The following is a 17,853-nucleotide window of genomic DNA, read 5'->3' on the forward strand; positions in this document are numbered from 1 at the left end:
TTTAATTTGTAAAAGATCAAAGCAATAGATCCTTAGCAGCAATATTACAATTCTACCTTGAACTAGTTACAGTTTCATGAATGAGCTACATTTACATTTTCATTTGTTTGTTTTTAAGATACGTGGTAGAGAAGTAGAAATAGCTTCTCTGGGCAGACTCAGGTAACACCCAAGAGACCTGTATCATGGGTTGGTATCTACCATGTTTGGAGAAAGAATAAATGTTTAACCTGAGTGTCTAGTTTTTCATTCCCCTATAAACATAGACTAAGATGAAGTTTCAAGTATAAGGTGTTGATGTGGAAATTGAAGTAACCCCAGGTAGATGAATGGAGATATAGGAAATAAAAGGAACATCAATTCAAGAAGAACATGATGCAACCACAAATAATGAATATTATGTAACAAAAAGAACATAAATTAAATTAGATAAGGATCAATACAAATACAGTTATGAATGCATATGAGGAACAGCACGGGAAAATAAAAACACCTAATTAGTGAACAGGGATGCAGTGAAATGGGAGAATTGTTTCTTTGCACTAAATCTCTATTCATGTCATATATAATAGTAAAAGTAAAAAAAATAAATGGAAGAGAAAGCAACATTTCAGGGTGCACTGTCAGAGTAGTTTTGCCATTGGCAATGGTGATGGTTAATACTGAGTGTCAACATAGTTGGAGTGAAGGATACAAAGTATTGTTCCTGGGTTTGTCTGTGAGGGTGCTGCCAATATATATTAACATCTGAGTCAGTGGACTGGGAGAGACAGACCTACCCTCAATCTGAGTGGCTGCCATCTAATCAACTGCCAGGACAGCTAGGATAAAAGCAGGCACAGGAACGTGGAAGGACTAGACTGGCTGAGTCCTCAGGCCTACATCTTTCTCCCATGCTGGATGCTTCCTGCCCTCAAACATTGGACTCCAAGTTCTTCAGCTTTTGGACTATTTGATCTACACCAACCAATGATTTGCCAGGGACTCGTGGACCTTCGGCCACAGACTGAAGGCTACACTGTTGGCTTCTCCACTTTTGAGGTTTTGGGACTCGGACTGGCTTCCTTGCTCCTCAGCTTGCAGACGGCCTATTGTGGGACTTTATCTTGTGATCATGTGAGTTAATACTCCTTAATAAAGTCCTCTTTATATATACATTTATCCTATTAATTCTGTTCCTCTAGACAACACTAATGCAGGTCAATTCCACTTGGTAAACTCTGGAAGCTTCTATAGGGCACACATCTCTATTCTATTTGAGGGTCTATGATACTGGTTTTATACATTAACTCACATCCATGTACGGTTGAGGGCTGCCCCATGAGGTGTGAAGTGTTCACCTCCCATATGTTCCAGAAGCCAAAAGAAACATTCCAGAAAAAAAAAAAAATGCAAGCGTTTTAATTTGGAGATCAGGCAGGTATCCTTGCTGAAGTAGTAAGGGAATGGGTAATATAGCCAGGGTACCAAAAGCACAAAGAGTCAGAGAGTGAGTTCAACACAACATCTTTTTAGAGTGAAAATAATTATGTGCTTGGAAAATATGTCCAAGGTATTAGTAGGAGACTTATCTAAGAACCCAGACTCCAAACAGGAAAGGGGAGAATTGTAGCTGAAACCAGAACAGAGAATTGAAGGCTTTTGCCTATGGTCATCTGAATCTCTTTCTGAATGGACAAATAACATCTGGGCAAGTATAGCTGACACAGCAAAATAACAAAAGAAAAGGTAAATGGGACCATTTCACGCTGCAGTTTGACTCCCCTCTAATCAGGTCAGTCCACGTTCCTGGAATGTAAGACTTCCCAGTATCTGCCTTTTGAATGACATACTCAAGAGTAAACTTTTTACCTTCACTTTCCCTGATCTCATGCACACTCTGAATTTTTTCTCTCTCTATGATCAAAACGCACTTCACTTGCTCTTCTTACTGTCAGAGAGTGTTGTGGTTACATGTCTTTCTCTTTGTATCCAGGGACAGTGTGTGAGGTCCTCAGTGGCTGGAACATTTACATGTACTCTTCAGCCACACATCGCCTAGTACTCAGGCACTATGTGTCAGAATCTCCTTTGTTTTCCAGTGGGGCTAGAATACAGACAAGCTGGGCAAGAGCTCTGCCAATGGCCCTCAGCCAAGGAATAGGGGTGAATCCCACCTCATCTGAGGCCAGGGCATGTCGAATGAATGGACAAATATTAAGCATATACCTAAAAAACTCCAAAGGTAGGGCTATAGCCAGATGCTCAGATGAGGGTGATGTATTTTTCTATTCATTGAGCAAATATTATTGCAAACCTTCTCTGATCTCACCAAGCAATGGCAATCTACATTGTAAACAAATCTTGAGGGTACATTCAAATATAAAGTAAAACTTAAAAAAAAGTAATACAGACCACAATAATGGCGAGTACCTATAGAATAGAGTACATTACAAGCATCATAGGAGCTCTGAGTCTCTATGCACTTAGTGGCTGCTTCCACGTTCTAGTCTAATGCAGTGAGCACTGTGCAGTCCTTCCTTGAGACAGGTGAACCCTCACCCTAAACTTAAACCTGTGCATAAGAATTGGGTTTCAGAAAACTAATATTAGCCAAATATGGCCAAATATTCAAGTATAACTAAATATGTAACTAAATAAATATGGCCAAATATTCAAACACAACTAAGCGTAACTAGATTATGCAAGTGAAAAAAAAAAAAAAACAAAAAGTTTTTCCCCTATACCTTCACTTCTCTACATACCCCCACCTTGCAACCAATTCTTTATCCTTTGTCTTTAGAGCTAGGTTCTGACATTACCATCTCAAAGATGGATAGCCTAACAAAATCCCTGTCTTTGAATAATGATTTTCTTTTGGAATAATTCTACTAATTATGTATTTTTCTGATCTATAACGTTTTATGTACCTGGGAGGAGATTCTAATTTCCCTGAAGTGTGAAATCTGGAAATCTGGAAATCTGGATTGTCTGAGTTCTTTTTCTTTTCTTTTTTGTTTTTTTGGTTTGATTTTTTTTTTCTTTTTTTGAGACAGAGTCTAACTCTGTCACCAAGGCTGGAGTACAGTGTTGTGATCATAGCTCACTGAAGTCTTGAACTCCTGGGCTTAAGCAATCCTCCTCCTCCAGCCTCCTGAGTCGCTGGGACTACAAGTGGCACGACTATGTGTGGATAATACATTTTTAATTATTATTTTTATTTTTAGTAGAGATAGGGTCTCACTATGTTTCCCAGGCTGGTCTCAAACTCTTGGTTTCAAGGGATTCTCCTGCCTCAGCTTCCCAAAGTGCTGGGGATTATAGATGCTCATCCATCCTTTGGTCCTTTATCGACTTGGATTTAGCTCAGCTACAAGTGCTAAAGAAGCCAAAATAAACTGCTTTAAATGAGCTAATGTGCATCTCATGTTAAGCAGTGAAAACTAGCAGGATGGCTTCCTATTGTCAGGACTCATATTCCTTTTATTTTGTGGTCCCACCATCAGTTACTACCAACTTTCAGGCTGTTTCAGGTCCAACATGGATGCTGGAGCACCAGCCACCAAAACCACATTTTAGTCAACATGAAGACGAAAAGGACAAAGAGCAGGTTCTCTCACTTTTATGTTACTTGCAAAAGATGCTTTCACCACAACCACGTACATCTAATTGGTGGGAACTTAGTCACAGAGTCAAATCTAGCTGAAAGGAGGTGGAGAAATCTAGTCTATTTTTGTGGATTAACATGTTCCTAGCTGAAATCTGTGTGTTCTATCCCTCAGGGAGAAGGAAACAATGGAGACTGTGAAAGTTTGCAGTTTTGGTGCCGTTTACAAAACACAGAAGCACAATTTCCAGTTAAAAGATAGCAGAGTAAAAGCATTTTACCCTACTGTTCTGTCTTGAACCAAATAGAGGAAGGGGGAATACCAACTAACTCAGCATGCAACATCATAATAAGAAAACAAATCACCAACTAATAAATGGGTAAATGATGTAAACAGATACTTCAACAAGGGAGGCATATGGAAGGCAAATAAGTACATGAACATATGTCCAACATACTTCCCTTAGTCATAAAGTGCAAACCAAAACCACAATGAGATACCACTAAAATTTATTAGAATGGCAAAACAAAACAAAAAGAAATAAAAACTTGACAATGCCTAGTGGTGGCAAGGATAAGGATCAATTAGAACTCTCACATATTGCTGAGGCAAACGCAAAATGGAACTCCTTTGGAAGCTAGTTTGGCAGTTTCTTCCAATGTTAAACATATACTTTTCATGTAACCCATTATTACACTCTCAAGTGAAATTTAAACAAAGTAAAAACTTAAATTTATATAAAAACTTGAACATGAATGTTTATAGAAGATTTATTCAAAATCATCAAAAGTTGGACAAATTCAATGTCTTGCTTCTTGACAATGGGTTAAAAAAACTGTGGTATACACATGCAGTGAAATAAATGAAAACAAATTACTGATATATATACAACTAAAAATAAATATCAAATTCACTGTGCTAGATTAAAGAAGCAGGCTTCAAAATGCTAGATAGTATATGATTTGTGTTATATGACATTGTGAAAATGGCAAAACCATAGTAATAGAAACTAGATCAGTTATTGACAGCAGCTCTACATTGGGAGGGTTTAACAAGAAGGGAGGAATAAGTATTGTGTGTGTGTGATTGAACTGTTCGATATCTTGATTTTGGTGGTGATTACATTCCCACATGTGCTTGACACAACTCAGAGAACTGTAAACTACACTGGCTAAATTGTACTCTATGTGCATTATATATTAAGTTAAAAATGTAAAGTAAAATAAAAACGAGTCATCTCAGAGACAAATCTTAGAGTAAAGGTGTCACAATAACATCCAAAATCTCTTAACTGGTTAAGTGCTTAATGCCAAAAATTTAAATTAAGAATATACTGACCCCACTATATTTTTATATTAAATAAAAATTATTCAGTGCAATAGTCATATTAAGAATATGGTTTTCCTTTTGGAAACCATGGCATCAACTAGGTAGGGGGTGGGAGGGAGTAGGAGGAAGAGAAGGAGAGAGAGAACACACTGGTGATAAATCACTGAAATATAGCACAGTAAAAAAATGTTTTCTTCAACAGAGAAATCCAGTAATGGTTACTGGAACATGGAACTGACTGGAATCAATCAAATACATAATAATCCCACTGATTTTTTAAAGAAACCTGAACTGTTAAAACTCATCCACCCTACACTAAAAGTTATTTTTAAAAAATTCTTAAGAGTCAACAATTCTTTGATTGAAAAGTAAACAGTACAAAATTAGTACAGTTCAAGGAGGATATATTCCGTTACACTCTCTTCAAATGTAGTAAAGGAGGATAGTGGGAAGCAAAGACACATCAATAAGATGGAGCTAAGGATCATGGAGTCCTGTAGGTAAAGGAGATCCTTCTAAAGGGTACAATCATAATATAATTAAGAAACAGGTTCATACCTGGGTAAAGGGAGCATGCAGTGTCTGACCAGTGGTATGTAAAAATTGCTAAGGACCAGTGAGAAGCTGTCCTCTCATTTTTATCTTTCTAAATGGGAGTATTTACCATAGTTACCTGTGATGGTTAATTTTATGTGTCAACTTGCCTGGGCTAAGGGATACCCAGATAGCTGACAAAACATTTCTGGTTGTGACCGTGATGCTATTTCCGGGAGAGATTAGCATTTGAATCAATACATTGATTAAGAAGATTGCCCTCACCAGTGAGGGTGGCCATCATACAATTCACTGAGGTCCTAAATGGAACAAATAGGTGGAGGAGGGGAAAACTGGTTTCCTGTTTGACCTCTGACATTCATTTTCTGTTGCTCTCAGACGTCGGTGATCCCTGTTCTTGGGCATTTAGGCTCATACCTGCCATCTACCACCTGAGGTAATCCCCATCAGTTTTCTGGGTTCCCCAGTTGGTAGATGGCAGATCATATAACTTCTCTGCCTCCATAATCATGTGGGCCAATTCCCCTCTCTCTCTCTCTCTCTCTGTCTCTCTCACACACACACACACACACACACACACACACACACACACACACCAACCGGACTTATGGTTCAACTTATAATTTTTCAACTTCATGAAGATATGAAAGCAATATCCATTCAATAGTAACTATACTTGAGCACTCATACAAAAATTCTATTCTTCACTTTCAGTATAATAGTCAATAAATTACATGAAGCATTAAATATTTTATTATATGCTAAACTTTGTGTTAGATGATTTTGCCCAACTGAAGGCTAATGTAAGTGTTCTGAGAATGTTTAGAAAAGGTTAACCTGAATAATGTTAGTAGATTAGGTGTATTAAATGCATTTTATCATATTTTCAACTTACAATGAGTTATTGAGACTGAAACCAATTGGAAATAGATGAGTATCTATCCATCTGTCTGTCTGTCTGTCTCTCTCTCTCTCATTGGTTCTGTTTCTCTGAAGAACCATAACTAACCTGTTATTATTTCTCTGTTCTTTATTAGATGTCTGTAAGTGACAATTAGGCTTCTTGTTCGTAGTTGTCTAGACTGAGTGAAAGAAGTATGGACTTATAGTGACTATTGTGCAGTATCTGGAGATTTCAGACTTTGAGCATAATGAGCTTCCTGGCTCAATCTTGGAACTTGAGTTGCCTACCTTGGGAAAGACATTATTTATGTTCTACATGTTAGAAGAAAGGAGTAAAGGATTATTTGATCAGGGGAGCAATCTTGGGCAGAGATATAATCAGAAAGACACATTCTAAATACTTGCCCATATTTTCTAACCTCTTCACAGTTAGGATCATGTGACTACATGTTTTGTGGACTGTAAACAGTAGTGAGAATATACTTTTTTGGTTAAAAGTGTATAAGAGCTGTCTGCTTAATCATATGGCTATTTCTTCCTCTGTTGTGGAGACCTAGATGTTCTTGCATTCCAGTTGATGCAACTGCAAGATAATGGAACATATATTAGCTTGGTTCCTAAGTGAATGGAGCATTGTCCCCCACCAATATCGGCATGTAATATAATAAACATAAACTTGTTTTTATAGGCCAGTAAAGCAATATATAGCTATTCTAAATAAAACATCTTGCAATCCCAAATATTATTATGTCTCAAAGTGGCATAATATTAGGAAATGAATTATAGTTTTTCTGAAAATACAGCTAGACAGAAGATGTAATCTTGCTGGAGAGGCGTATTTTATTCAAAAGTTGTCTTGTATGCAGGACATCTCTGCTTTAAGATAATTGAGTTGATTACCTCCTCATGGTTTTGGGGTTATAATCGTGACCTTGCACTACGAAAACATTCTGACTACTATACTCCACTAGGATATTTCTGTTTACTGAACATCTTTGGATTTTCTTTCCTAGCACTGATTTTGTCACTTAATCATGTAACATCCTCTAAAGTTCAACTATATTCTGAAAATAAGCATGGTTTATCTTTGTTCTACTGCAATTATAAACTCGTTGAAAAGAGGAATCTTTTATGACATAGTAGTTTGTTTCAATTTAATCAGATGGAATTACAGTGGTAATAATTATAAAGAAGATGGTGCTGTGTTGCTTTATAAAAATGAAATAAAAAGCGGCTCTTCAAGAATATATTCAACAACTATTTACTGGACACATAATTTATATTATTCTTTGGGTGCAGGGAATGCTGTTCAATCTGCCCATAGATTGTGAGCTCTTTCCTAAGTACATCTGGCTTTAGCTGTTAGATTCGAGATATGTTTGCCCCAATCAGTTTTCTGAAAAGAAAAACAAAGTCTTTTAGAAATCCCAGTGCTCACCATGTCAGACCTTTGGCTTGATTTAATGTATTCAAGAATACAAAATTATCATCTGCTGTGTAAATATGCTAAGAATCCATGAGATTTTGTGACTCATAATTTGAGTTGATTAATCTCATGAGCTCTGAGTAAACAGACTGACTTTCCACTGAGAATATAAATTCATGAGGTAAGAATATAAATTAAAAAGACAACCAGTCAAAGGAGCCATGTTTACTTATAAAACCCAGTAGATAGATAAAATAAACTGTCATTAAATGTGCATTCATTATGTGTCAAAACTGTACATCATAAAAAACGATCATTTATTTATCAAATAATCCTGCATAGTAACTGCTATTGTTACATTTGAATCAACTAAGAGAAATGTGCCTACAATACAGTAGACTCTATTGAAGTTTGGACCATTATAGCCATGTGAGCCAATTCCTTCAAGTGTATATATGTTTATTCACTCTTTTGTTTCTGTTTCTCTAAAGAACCACAATTAATACAGATTTTTGTATGGAGAAGTGGGATACTGCTATAGCAAATACATAAAAATATGAAAGGGGCTTTGTAACTTTTTAATGGGAAGAAGGTGAAAGAGTTTTAAGATGTATGCTAGAAAAACATCTAGATTGTCTTGAAGAAATTGTGAAAAGGAATATGAATGTTAAAGGTGATTCTAGTGAAATATCAGATAGAAACGAAGAAAATGTATCAAAAGCTAGATAGAAAGTGATTCTTGTTATAAACTGACAACCAACTTGGCCAAATTGTATTCTAGTGTATTGTAGACAGTAGACATTATGACTGTTTGCCCATTTGCATTGCTATAAAGGAATGCCTAAGGCTGGGTAATTTGTAAAGAAAAGAAGTTTATTATCGGTCATGGTTCTGCAGGCTTCTACAGGAAACATGACTCTAGCATATGCTCCTGGTGAGGTCTCAAAAAGCTTCTACGCATGGTGGAAGACAAGAAGGAGCAAGCATGTCACATGGTGAGAGAGGGAACAAGGGTGGGGGAAATATCAGGCTCTTATGAACAACCAGATCTTGCATGAACTAACAATGAGAACACACTTATTACCATGGTCAGGACCATGGTACTAAGGGTGACTGAGCCCCATGACTCAAATACCCTTCATCGGACCCCACTTCTGACATTAAGGATTATATTTCAACATGAGATTTGGAACCACAACCAAACCACATTAGTGACAAACTTGGATATTTAGGTGAGGATATTTCTAAGCAAAATGCTGAAGGCATGACTTGGTTTCTCTTTGCTGCTTATAGTAAAATGCAGGAGGAGTGAGATAAATAGAAAATAAATCATTAAGAAGAAAAGAACCAACACTTGGATATTTGGAAAACTCTCTCATCCCATCCTTTAAAAAATGAACAAGTATGTTTGGGAGAGAATACCAAGGGTGTGGCTGGACAATTACTCCATGAAACAATGACAGGTGTCACTCATAGGTCTAATTAGCCATGTCAGCAGAAGTCAAGGCTATAAATGAAGATAGCTTTATTGGAAGAAACACTGCTGGCCTGGGTTAACGGGAAAAGAGATGGTAAAAATAAAGTAAGGATATAGGATTTCTGGGATTCTATAGGATAAGACAATAGAGGTACTCAGCTGCAAAAAAAATAAACACACACACACACACACACATAAACAACAATAACAACAACAACAACAACCAAAGTTATTCTGCAAGGAAATGGAAGGTCATATGAAAATTCTACTTTTTTTTTTTTTTTTTTTTTAAATCTCCATACTCTTTTCCAAAATGGCTGCACTAATTTACATTTCCACTAATAGTGTCCAGGGTTTTCTTTTCTCCACATCCTCACCAACACTTGTTATCACTCCTCTTTTTTTATAATAGTCATTCTAACAGGTGTGAAGTGATGTCTTACTATGGTTTTAATTTACATTTCCCTGATAATTAAAAATGTTGAGCATTGTTTTAAATGTCATATCTATTCATATCTCTTCTTTATTTTTTAATTTTTTAATCAACAGACAAAATTATATATGTTAATAATATACAACATGATATTTTGAAGGATATACACACTGTAGAATGGTGATTACCAGAGGCTAGGGTGGCTGGGGAGTGGAGTTTGAGAGATACCGGTCATATATCTTCTTTTGAGAAGTGTCTACTCAGATCCTTTGCCAAGTCTTAAACCGCGATTTTGTTTTTGTTTTTGTTTTTTTTGCTATTAAGTTTTCTGAGTTTCTCATATATTTTGGATATCAGTCTCATATCAAGGGATGGTCTGCCAGTTTGTGGTTTGTGTCTTCATTCTGTTATTTTCTTTTAGTGCAGAAGCTTTTTAACTTGCTGCAATCCCATTTGTTTACTTTTGCTTTTGTGGCTTGTGCTTTTAGAGGCCTATCCAAGAAATACACATAGTATTGTACAGTCTTACTTATATGTGGAATCTAAAACATGTCAGTCTGAGAAACAAAAATTACCAGAGACCAAAGGGGGGCAATGGAGATGTTGATCAATGGGTAAATAGTTTCAGTTAGACTACAGGAATATGTTTTCTGTGATCTATTGCACTGCATGATGGTTACAGTTAATAATAATGCATTGTATATTTCAAAATTCTGGAAAAAATAGATTATAGCGTTCTCACTACAAAAAGTAATAAGTTGGTGAGGTAATAAATATGTTAATTAGCTTTATCAAATCTTTCTATAACGTATACACAGACCAAAACATCACATTATGCATTGCAAATATACACAATTATTTGCCAATTAACTTTTTTTAAACGAATGATCCCAAAGGTGGAGCTGTCTTTGCCTGAGCCAGAGGATGGGCCCGACTCAGTTTCTGCAGGCCAGGCTGCTGACACCTAGGACCTTGGGATAGAGCTTCTACGCAGGGTTATAGGGACAGGAATGCCACACAAAGTGAAGGGGGCAACATTGCCACACCTGTGAACCTGGAAGGTGAGGCTGCCTTCCTCATGGACCTAGAGGACACAGCTACTAAGCCAAAAATGATTACTTACCCTCAAGCATTAAAATCTAATGGATCTGCCCTGATAGGTTTTGGACTGGCTTGGAAATCATGATTCCCTTCATGACTTTTCCCTTTTGAAATGGAAATGCTTCTTCTATGTCAGTCCAACCATTATATTCTAGAAACAGACAATTAGACTAGTTTCATAGGTTTACAGCTGGAAATAAACTTTGCCTCAGTATGAATAGCATCTCATACACACTTTAGATTATATTTAGAGAGATTTTGGACTTAAGATTATTACGATGGGTTAAGACTCTTGGACTGTTGGGATGAGGTTGAATGCATTATGCCTGTGAGAGGAACAGAAATATAGAGGTCTAGAGGGTGAAATGTAATGGCATAAATTGTGTTTCCCACAAAGGTCAATGTTGAAGTCCCAACTCCCAGTATCTCAGAATGTAACTGTATTTGAAGATAAGGTCTTTCAGGTGGTGATTATTAAGGTTGTACACTAATCCAAAAGGCCTGATGTCCTTATAAGAAAAGGGAGAGATGTTAGAGATGCATGCATACAGAGTAAAGGCCATATGAAGACACAGAAGGATGGCAGCTTTTCTGCAAGCCCAAGAGAATGACCTCAAGAGAAACCAAATTTGCCAAAACCTTGATCTTGGTTTCTAGCCTTCAGAATTGTGACAAAATTAATTTATGTTGATTAAGACTCCATTAAGCCCTGGCAAAACTAATACAATGCTGCTATTGTTCTATTCAATAAATTTAACGAAGGGAAATGTTGCTAATACAATGCTGCTATTGCTGTTTTCAATAAATTTAATGAAGGGAAATGTGCATAAAATATAATGTACCCATTAGAAGTACATGAGTCTATGAGTGTTTACAAATATATACATCCATGAAACCTCCAGTACAATCAGATAGAAAACATTTCTGTCACCCCAAAATGTTTCTTTTTGCCTATTTACAGTCAATCTCCTCCCCAAGGCAGGCCCCACACAACCATTGATCTGCTTTCTGTCACTAGAGATTATTTTTATCTCTTCTAAAATTTAATATAAATGGAATAATATACATTCTTTATTGTCTGGTTTCTTTCACCTGGCAATTAGTTGCGTAGATTTTCCAACGTTTCTTATTGTGCCAACTGTTCGCTCTTTGCTTTTTGCCTCCTGTCCATCTGTCACATTCAACTATTAAAGATTTGTTGCATCTCCATTGGAGGCTGACATAGTTTGGCTCTGTGTCCTCACCTAAATCTCATGTCAAATTGTAATCCCAGTATTGAAGGAGGGGCCTGGTGTGAGGTGATTATATCATGCAGGCAATTCTAATGGTTTAGTACCATCCCCTACTGGTACCTCCTGATAGAGTTCTTCTGAGATCTAATTCTTGTAAACTGTGTGGCACCTTCCCTTTCTCTCTCTTTCCTGCTCGGCATGTGAAGATGTTCTTGCTTCTCCTTTGCCTTCTGCCATGATTGTAAGTTTCCTGAGGCCTCCCCAGAGGCAGAATCCTGTACATTCTGTAGAACTGTGGCCAATTAAAGCTCTTTTCTTCACAAATTACCCAGTCTCAGGTATATCTTTATAGTAGTGTGAGAAGGGACTAAGACAGAGCCCTTTGTGAATAAAGGGCTATCAGTTTTCATGTACATGCTTTTGTAAGGCTATCTATTTTCATTTTTCTTACATAATGTAAGTCAAATTTTTAGGTTTTATGGCATATCTATGTTTGGTTTTATAAGGCACTGTTACACTGTTTTCCAAAGTGGTTGTACCATTTTAGATTTTCATCAGTAAAATATGTTGAGTGTTAACAATGTTCCACATAGCAACCAAACACACGGTATTCTAAGTCTTTTATATCTTAGCCATTCTAGCAGGTTTTCATGACATCCCATTGTGATTTAAACTTGTATTTCCTCAATGAATAATGATGTTAAATATTCTGCTATGTGCTTACCAGATTCTCATATTCTTCTTTGGTGAAATGACTATTCAAGTCTTTTGTCCATTTTAAAAGCTGGCTTGCTTGATTTTTCCTACTGAGTTGCATGAGTTATTCATACATCCTAATGTAAGTTCTTTTTCAGATAAACTTAATAATGTATACTCCAATTGTGTGGCTTGACTTTTCATTTTTAAAATTGGGATTTGTAAAGGAAGTTTGAAATTTTGCTGAAGACTATTTTTTGTTGTTGTTGTTTTTACATTTATAATGTCTTTATTGAAATAACATTGTCATACAATAAAGTAAAAATATGCAAACAATTTGATAAGTTTTGATACATGTATACACCTATAAAACCACTATTACATGTAGATAATGGACAAATCCATCACAGCCAAAAGTTTTCTCCTGCATACTGTCGTATCTCTGCACATTTCCTTCCCCACTGCTAATCCTCTTACCCAGGCAATAAGTAACCTGCTTCTGTCAGTTTAGATTAGTTTGCATTTTATCAAATTTTACATAAACAAAATCCCAAAATATGTACTCTTTTGGTGTGGCTTTTTTCACTTGAGAAATAAAAACAAAATCAACTGAATGAATCCTAATCTCCATCTTGGCCAAGGGGAACCCAGAGAAACTTCAAAAACTGAGTTCCCAGCCATGACAGAATGGGAGGTTGGATACACCTCAGTATAACTCCCCTTTATTAATCTTTAACCAGAGTGCTTTCCCAAGGAGTAAACAGAAACCAGCTCTGAAAAACAAAAAATGTAAAACACATTCCTTTATCTCCTTAGGCCAATCATCTGAAGCCAACAGGAGATGTGACAGCTCACCAGATTTACAGTGCAGCTCTTCCTAAAAATTGACCATGATCACCAGACTAGTTTGGAGAGGATGCACATAAAGGATTTTTGCATCCTTGGCTTCACCTTTTGATGTCAGTGGGTTGAAAACTCCACTTTTAGATCATGCTTATGCTGCTATTTTTAAATCATTCCACTCATGAAGAGGCACAAGGCTCAATTGCACATGTGCACATTTCTCCTTTCATAATTAGGACTCCACTTATAGATTATTAAATATGTATATTCAGCCACCCTATTCACCATAATCTGGTCTTATTCTTCCCTCACTCAAAGTGCTTGTTTCCAGATTCTGTGAGAGACTGTGCTTCCTAGCCTGTCTGAGTGGCCACTTTGCAGGATACAACCCTTTAGAAGAAACAAAGTTCTCCTTTGCAAATTTTTTAACCTTGTGATTCTTCAGTCGACATACTTAATATAATTATTTTGACAGTCATCCAAAATATCATTATGTATATCAATAATTTATTCTTTTTATTGAAGAGTATTCCATTATATGAAAATACAATTTGTTTACTCACATGTTGATAGACTGCATTCCTTCCAGTTTTTGATTATCGAAAATGAAAATGAAGCCACTACAAGTATTTATGCAGAAGCCTTTGTTTGAAAAAAAACACTTTCATTTTTGAAATACCTAGGATTGCAGTATCTGTGTCCTATGGCAGGTGTATTTTTAGCTTTTAGTTAAATGGTGATTGTTTACAAAGGTAGTTGTGCCACTTTATATTCCTACCTGCAATTTCACGAGCATTTCATTTGAATCACATCTTCACCAACATTTGGTATGGTTGGATTTTTTAAAATTTTAGGCATACATATATATATAAATATTATTGTGGTTTTAATTTGGGTTTCTTTAATAACTAATTACATTTGGTATCTATTTATGTGCTTATTTTCTGTATGTATATACTATTTGGAGAAATGTCTATTTAGACATTTGTCCGTTTGTTTACTAGTTTGATTTCTTATTGACCTTTGAAATTTATTTGTATATCCTGAACTCAAATTATTTTACAAATATATGATTTGCTAATCACTTATATTAGCCTGTGACTTGTCTTTTTATTCTTTTAAATCATTTATATTAGTATGTAACTTATCTTTTTATTCTTTTAACAGTGTCTTTTGAAAAGTAAAATACTTACTTTTGATGAAGTCCAATTTATCGATTTTTTAATGTTAATGGGTTTTGTCTAAAAACCTTTGCCTAACCATCACTTTGTCATCTCCATTACTGGTTTACTTTTATCTATAAGTTTATAGTTTTAGGTTTTTCATTTTAGTCTGTAATCCAATTTGCATTCATTTTGGACATGTGAGAAGCAAAGCTCTAATTTTCTTTTTTTCTCCATATGAATATTCACATTTTCTAGTACCAAGTATTAAAAATACTATGTTTCTCCATTGAATTGTCACTTTGTCAAAAATTAACTGATTTTAAATTTGTAGCTCTTGTTCTGGGTTTTCTATTTGTTTTACCAGTTTATTTATAGCAATAGCATGCTGTCTTGCTTAACGTAGTTTTATAATGCTCTTGAAACAAGATAGTAAAAATTCTCAAACAATATGTTTTTATATCTCAAAGTTGTTTTACTTATTCTATTTTCTTGCATTTTTATATGAATTTTGGAATTAGTATTTTAATTTCTACAAAATGCTCTACAGAAATTTTGATAAACATTGCCTTCAAACTATACATTGATCTATGGAGCACTGACATTTTAAAATATTGAATTGTCTGAGCCATGAACTCAGTAATCTTTTAATTTATTTAAATTTTTAAAATTTCACTTGCCATTGTTTCAGATTATACTTTGTCAAATTTATCTATGAATATTTAATTTTTCATACTATGGTAAATGACATTGTTCTAATTTTGATTTCCGATTGTTACTAGTGTATAGAAATATAGTTGATTTTATATATTGATCTTTTATTCTACAACTTTGATAATTCACTTATTTTAGTAGCTATTAAAAATAAATTTAATAAAATTTGCTTCATAATCATACCATCTATGAAACAAATAACAAATACCCAAAGACCGTTACATTGTTTTCCAACGTAGATGCCCATTATGTTATTGATATTATTATTTGGCTTGTTACAATGACTAGCATTTTTAGTGCTAGTCATTGTAAAAGAAATGAGTGGTATATTTTTACCTTGTTCATGATCTTTGGGGGAAAGCATTCAGTCTTTCATCATTAATAATAACATTAGCTGTGTGTTTTTCAGAGGTCTTCAAACAATTTCAGAAAGTTTTATTCTATTCTTAGATTGCTGAGTATTATCTTCATGAATATATATTGAACGTATCATAAGATTGTTCCGTATCTATGAAATTATCATGTAATTAGCTTCTTTTTATTCCATTAAAGTGTTGAACTACACTGATTTGTTTTTGAATGTTATAATCTTATATTCCTGGCATAATACCCATTTAGTTATGGTGCATCATCCTTTTTATATATTTCTAGATAATATTAACTAGTATTTTGCTGAGGATTTTTGCATATAAGTGTATTAAGAATATTGGATGGTAATATGATTTTTTTCTTGTAATATTTTTGTTAGTTTTGGTATTATAGTAATGTTGGTCTCATTAAATGCATTGGAAAGTATTTCCTATTCTTCTATTTTTTAAAAAAGTGTACTATTGGTATTCCTACCCTAATTGTTTGAGATAATTCACTGACAAGGCCAACCAGCTTTGGATGTTTTTATTTTAAAACGGCTTTCAATTTTGGGTTCAATTTCTATTTTAGACATAGAGCTATTACAAATTTTTAATCTTCTGTTTTTATATTGATGTCTCCAAAACTCTTGCACATTTTAAATTACATTTCTGAAATTTTTGTCACACTATATTGATAGTATTATTCACTATTATGCTCCTAGGACCCTACAGTGATATCCTCTTTTTAATTCCTTGGAAATAAACACAGAATGAGTCTCTGCACTAACTGGGTCCACTGTGAGTAAGACTTGAGATGAAACTTGACCTATTACCTGAAGACCGTGAACTCCAATTTCCCCAATTTTTATTGGTAGGTCATAAAGGCATTTTGGATTCCCAGGCACTGACATCTTAAAGCCTGTTTCTTATGCTCCCCAGCCAAATCTCTGTATTTTCTTTTCCAAATACATGGTCACTCTAGCAAATGACCATAAATCTCTTTTGAGGACCGTAAATCTCTTTGGAGGATGATATAAAGGGTTTACTTCTGACAATGGTGTAAGATCATTTCCTGAAGGTGACTTGTTCTCCCCATCATTCAAGAATTTTGTGTTTGTGTGTGAATTGATTGACATCTAGCTGAGTGAGATGCTGCAACTTTCTACTGTGGAAGGTGAGGCAGGTTTTTCTATAATATAGATCATGACATAATCTAGTAGGCAATCCAGACTGGTTGGAAGAGGACGTGTTCATGGCTCACAAGTTTAGCGAGTTGTCATCCAAATAGGATTTGCTGTATGTCTGCCCTCTGGAGTGAGGGGGAGCTTGCCAAAGGGAAGCCTTGCTGCTGCTGGCCACTGGCCACTGGTAAAAACAAGTGCTGTCTCATCCAACAGGATGAGCATGCCCGGAAGAGAAATGCTTTTGTATTCCAGTGATGCTCTAGCATTTTCTACTGATTAAGCCTAATATCAGGCCATCTGGTAAAGTCTTAAAAGATTTTCCCTAATATATTATACACAAGGAAGAGAGAATTTGGAACTTAGTGTCCATTAGTTGGCTATTACCCAATTTTCATATATTTTACTTATCCATATGTTCTGCCACTCCAATATGTATCACTATTGTTTCTTATTTAAATAGTCAATTATATTTAAAAATATTTTAAACAGGAAATATTTTTATTTACCTAAATATTTATCTCTTATGCTTTTCATCTCTTTGTGTAAATTAAAGTTTTCATTGGAAGCCATTTCCCTCTCCTCCTAATTAACTTCCTTAACCTTTTTTCATAGTGCAGGCCTGTGAGCAACAGATTCTGCCAGACTGTTTTTGTCTAAAAAAATTTTTTTACCTTCATTTTTATTTCATATTGTTGATGAAGCTAGTATTTGAGGTACACAACTTTTTTTTTAGCATCAATATGTTGCCTCTTGTCTTCTGGCTCGCATTGATTGCTGGAGTATTAGAGTTCTCCAGAGAAACAACCAATAGGGTGTGTGTGTGTGTGTGTGTGTGTGTGTGTGTGTGTGTGTGCGCGCGC

This window comes from Macaca mulatta, chromosome 5 (genome assembly GCF_049350105.2).
Source record: "Macaca mulatta isolate MMU2019108-1 chromosome 5, T2T-MMU8v2.0, whole genome shotgun sequence".
Classification (NCBI taxonomy): domain Eukaryota; kingdom Metazoa; phylum Chordata; class Mammalia; order Primates; family Cercopithecidae; genus Macaca; species Macaca mulatta.